Source organism: Pinus tabuliformis, chromosome 2_1 (genome assembly GCF_031772625.1).
Source record: "Pinus tabuliformis cultivar Carrire ecotype Pingquan chromosome 2_1, CPIR1, whole genome shotgun sequence".
Classification (NCBI taxonomy): domain Eukaryota; kingdom Viridiplantae; phylum Streptophyta; class Pinopsida; order Pinales; family Pinaceae; genus Pinus; species Pinus tabuliformis.
The window spans coordinates 293,246,433-293,252,300 of record NC_142299.1 but is presented as its reverse complement, the minus strand read 5'-3'; the positions used below and the strand labels follow the sequence as shown (position 1 = coordinate 293,252,300).

At 36.8% G+C, this 5,868-nt stretch overlaps 1 pseudogene; it reads left to right on the top strand.

Annotated features, from left to right (window-relative positions):
- Positions 1-288: 288 nt before the first annotated feature.
- Positions 289-2,122, top strand: LOC149199947 (DNA-directed RNA polymerases II, IV and V subunit 6A-like; annotated as a pseudogene).
- Positions 2,123-5,868: the final 3,746 nt, after the last annotated feature.

The window sequence follows — 5,868 nt, the reverse complement described above, 5'->3', positions numbered from 1 at the left end:
TGTTCTCCTTTCAAGTAATCCATATCAAATAAATTATTCCATAACTCTTCGCTTACCCTCACGACTTGGGAAAACCTCAATTTTGCTTTGACCACGGTGACCTTGCTTTCCTTTAAGGGATCCATATCACAAAAATTATTCCTTCACTATTGTTCACCCTCATGAGGGCCATAATAATTTAAACTCAAAATTTCACGGCCAATATCAATAAAATCAAGGCTAGTCCAATACTCAGTACAAAGTGAGTTGTTTCGTTTTTACTCTATTACGATCACTAATTTGAAACCCATGGCGGACGAGGACTTCAACGATTTCGATAGAGGAGATGTCGAGTAAGATGCCACTGCATGCACAAGGGTTTTAGGGGATATATATTTTTCTTAAGAGAAGGTTTTGTACTAAGAAATTCCTTGAGATAAGGGCTAGTGAGGATTTCTTAGGCATCTATAAGAGAGGGTTTTAATGGGTTATTAAACTCTTTTGCAAGAAAGGGTTTTACCAAGTTTTGAGGGTTTCTCAAGTTTTATATAATAGACAGTCTTTCTGGGTTTCAAAGTTTTTTGGGTGTTTTTGGTGCGTGCTAATTTAGAGGGTTTACGACATAGAAAAGTGAAAGGTTCCTGAGGACGTTTATGTGACTGACATTATGAGACTGATTCATTACACCCCTTGTTTGATAAATTTTTGGTTTTGAAATGCATGCAGATATGAAGAGGAGCCTCCCCAACCTAATATTGAGGTATGTTGTTAACCATTTTCCTTTTGTCTTTTCGTGATTTATGTTCAAAATGAAAACTGGTGGAAACCCTTATTTGTCAGGGTTAATTTGTGCCCAAAATGTCATGGGTTCTCGGGCTTTCTTAATTTCATTTTTCTGTAGGAAGAGGTAGGGGCAAAGGAAGAGGAACATGAAGAATTTCCTATTGATACACTTGGAGGGGCTGATAAAGAACCTGTAGAATAGGAACAACCAAGCGATAAACCTCAAAAAACCTCAAAGTTCATGATGAAATATGAGCGTGCTAGAATACTAGGCACTCGAGCATTGCAAATCAAGCATGTGTCAATAGGCTATTTAGGACGGTTAATATCTTCCTAACTCTACATTAATATGTTACTAATCAATTTAATATGTATAATATATGTTTTGGGAGAGGGGACATGGATTCATGTTTCTTATTGCCAGAAACCTGCGTTGTTTCTTTCTCCATTTCTTGTTTCTGGTAAGGCATGGAACTATAGAATCAATACTAGTCGGGATTAATCCTTAATTTAGAGAGCTCTATTTCCAAAAAGCCCATGTTACATCTTAGTTCAAGAATTAAAATTTTTGGTCATCAACTTGACATTTTCCTGTGGCAGCATGAATGCACCTGTCATGGTTGAACTTGAAGGCGAGACTGATCCATTGGAGGTATATTTGTTTTTTACGGACCTCTATTTTATTCCTTTTCTTTTTCCATTTTGAATGAATTTCTTGTCATTATGCATTGGATCTCATTTTTGAAATGCACATTGAGTTAGGAGCATTTGGTAGGACTTGAAATGATCATTTATCTTTATCTTTTGTTAATTTTCCAATGTAGTAGTTATTTGAAAAGAGTTTGAAATAGTTTTCCATTTTCTTTGGTGATTGAAGATTGCAATGAAAGAACTCAGAGAGCTGAAGATTCCTTTTACTATTCGCCACTACTTGCTTGATGGAAGGTGAGATGATTGTACATTTCTTTAGTTCCATGGTATTGTGATGTCCCTGGATGCCTTCCTTGGCCATCTAACACTATCATCAAGGTTTGTTTCCTTCAAATTAGCATTTATGAGGCCAAATTTAAAATTCAGATCGACAATGTAAAATCGCATTTACAGGAAAATATAAATCAGTAATGAAAATAGCATTTCTTGTGCCAAATACATTCCTTACCCATGTATGTAGTTAACCATTCGAGTAGTTCATATGATCTGCTGATTACATTGAGTATTAACTGCTGGATTATGATACAGGAGAACCATGGACAGGCACAACATACTCAGGAAATATTTTTCCATGGAGAGTATTACAATTCTCCATTGGTCTGGCATCTTTTTGGTGCTCACGAAGCAATTATGCATACACTTGGCATAACTGACGCTTGATTTTCATAGCAGAGGCAGAATTAAGCCCTCTGCATTCCACATAGGAAACTATATATGCCTTAAAAATTTCAAGTAAACATCTTCCAGACATACTGGATCATAATTCTGAATTTATGTCAAATTTCAGGCTTATATTTCCCAAATAAGCACAGAAAGCACATATTTTTGAAACACAGCAGTTCCACATACATCAATTATCAGCATATGAACAGTGACAACCAAATTATTTATCTGTTAAGCGGATATACTAATTTCATAGGAGTGGTTTTCCTCCCAGCCATAGGCACCACCTTGTGTAGGTTCCACTTCTATGTTAGGCAATGAAACGACAAAGGCAAATTTACTAGCTATGGCTTTGGTATTTCTCACTCTATTCATTTTCTAGAAATTGCAGACAAGGAATTCATATTGCAGTATTTTCCAGTCATAGCAATCCAACACAATCAATTGGGCCCTTGGGCTATCCCCCTTATTTCCAATGCTCCATTGTGGATTGGTCAAGGAATTTTCATTGCTAGGAACCAGGTATTTCTAGTTGTAACTAAATTTTCGTTGGCTCTAATCATTTTCCAATAACCCTTCTTTATGGTTTACACATTTTTTTGATAGCCACTCTTTCTCAATTTAGACTTGGCATCAAGGTATGTCAATATTCAAAGAAGTATAGATTAGAATGGGAGAATTGTGAATAGGAACAACCATAAAAACAACCAACCCAACATCCCTCAGCTCTGACGCAGTCTTGGCTTCAACTGTAGTGTCTCAAGGTTCTCCAACCATGCCATATTTTGGTTCTCCAACCTCAGTTCATGCATGAAATGACTACCTCAATGGCTGGATGATTGAATCCCCTCTTCCCAAGAGTTTGTATGAACCAGTGTTGCAACTTACTTACCACACTTGCTATTTTGGCTTTACCAACCTTACTATGTTGCATGCTCGGTATCTGGCCATCTTGTGAATGGGCACTAGTTCCTCCTTGTACACTTGAAGCATTAATGCATGCATCATCTTTAGGGTTTTGTTATTATATTCATGTCCCCTTAGAATAACATTATCCTTAGTGTACTTTTCTAGTAATATCATTCATGTCCCCATTTCACAATAATCCACAACACTTGGACAATTCTCTTCTTTGCCAACTCAGTCCCTCGGGATATTTAACCCTTCCCATGTGATGCCATCAAGAAGAGTTTAGGCCTTTAGGGTTCTCTTGCCAATTTTGAAACTGAAGCCAATTCTCACCATCTATCCTCTCTGGACAGATTCATCATTCCATCCATGTCATAGACATATGACAATATGAGTGATATTATATTTCAATAATAATTTAAATGGATTCATTATAATAATCATTCAAATAATTATATGACATGCTCAGGTTACTTAGCGTTAGACTTGATTGTGGTAATCTTGATCATTCTTATGGGCTTACTTCCATTGTCCATCCCTATGTTTGGGAACATTCTACATGCATTATGTCCCTTCTGACAGAGTCGTCATCACATCAATTTCCTTGGTAACCTCCATTCCTTGGGAGATCATGGTTTCCAGAGTCACTAATTCTGAAAACTCCTCCATGGTTGCCCTGCTTTGTTAAATAGCTCAGAGGCATGTTCAACATTGCAGTCAACACAGATGTGTTCCTTGTGGAGCCCAAGTATGAGTGCAGAGTAAGTGGTAAGAGTGGGAATGATACCTATTCTTTCCATAGCATCAAATCACCTTCATTGCAAGCTACAATGGTTTTTGAATTATATATGGCCTCATGAGAAATAGTGGTGTCTAATTCCATTTCTATGCACAGTTTTAAATATTCATCCAAACAACCTTATATGCAGTGTGCACTGGTCATTGATTATTATTGTGCAAGCAACTTCAATTTCCAAAATTCCCTTCTTTAGTGTTTCCCTTAAAGGCTTGTATGATTCTTTCACCTGACCTTTTTTCATAGTAGATTGGTGACAGTTGATCAACTAGAGGGAGTTGGAAATCTGGATTTTGCCTTCATTTCAGTGTAAATATTTTGATCTTTGTATTCTTAAAATCTTGTATGATTCTTTCACTTGACCTTTTTTGCATGGTAGACTGAGGACAACTGATCAATTAGAGGGAGTTGGCAATCTATATTTTTCTGATAAATATATGGAACCTCCAATCGTAATACCCTTAAATGAGTATGTTCTCTTTGCCTCCCATAAAGGTCTACTCAAACCTTCAGCCATAATGAGGAAGAGAAACGGTGACAATGGGCACTTCTGTCTTAGCCCCTTGCTAGGCCTATAGAAAGCAATTGTTGAATCATTTATTAAGACACAAAAAAAATGTGATAAGCAAACCTTTGCTTCAAGGATAAGAAAACATTGATATAGGGCCAGTGCTTCAACCTTTTTTTTTGTGGATATGCCTAACCTATTCTAGCATTGGTCCATGATTCTAATCATCTAAGTGAGATATGGCACCGAATATTGGTCCATCTACATTATGATGCTCTTCCGAAATTGAAGAAATTGGTCTCTATAATTCTCGATGTTCAAGCCCAAGATGAAGGAGTATGTCTAGGTTGTGCCAGTGGAACCATTACCCTCTAACAAGAATAAGACGAATGACATCCTCCAACTCATTCATTCTGACATATGTGGATCAATGTCCAAACATTCTATTGGTGGCCATCTCTACTACATCACCTTAATTGATGACTTCTTATGGAAGACATGGATATATTACTTGAAGCACAAGGATGATTCCTTCAAAATGTTCAAGGAGTTCAAAGCTTTGGTAAAAAATCAAACATGGAAGAACATTAAGATATTCAAGTATGACAATAGTGCAGAGTACATTTCAAATGAGTTCATTGATTTTTGTAAGAAGGAAGGTATCAAGAAAGAGACAATTGTTCCCTATAATCCCAAACAAAATGGAGTGGCTGAAAGAAAGAATAGGTCTATTGTAGAAGTTGTAGAAATTTCTCTATATATCAGCTAGCTTTGATACCAAGTATAAATTCTATAAATTCTCTACAAATCTCACACTAAGATCATGTAGACAATCTGACTGTAGATTAACCCGATAATGCAATATACCAAAGCAAAATACTATAATCTACTTGTACTATCAAACTTGCTTTGCATAATCTTAAATATTGAGCAAGATCGAGTTGAACACATATAACTAGAAGAATAAGAATCAATGCACATGAAACACAAAAAATACTCAGGGTAAAGCCTCAGCTAAAAATCCCACTATCTGTATTATCATACAAGGTGGAAATACATCAGAATTATACAAATCCTTAGCTCTCATAGCTAGCCAGCTCTTAGTAAAATCCTCTAGGATGCTTAGAGGCAATCAAAGCTTCTCACAAGCCTTCTCCTCTACCCTCCAAGCTCCTATTCCCTTGCACAATTTCTCCCGGGTGATCCTCCTGCTACCAAGTGGAAGACTTTCAACCAAGTGGAACACTGATCTCACACCCTGTCGGAACTGAGCAATCCTCCTATGCATTAATCCTTCTGCATGCATGAGTTTCATTTATAGGAGAAAACATGCAAATGATAGTACACTGTCCTTGACATTTAGCTCAACTAGGTCTTTCTCAGAATAGACATGCATGAGTTTTGGATGAGGGAATCTTCATTTATCTGGAGTACACTGGTTGATTGCATGCATGCATCAACTGACTGATAACTCACAATTAGTTACTCAAACAGTTTAGAACTAATTTAACTGGACTTA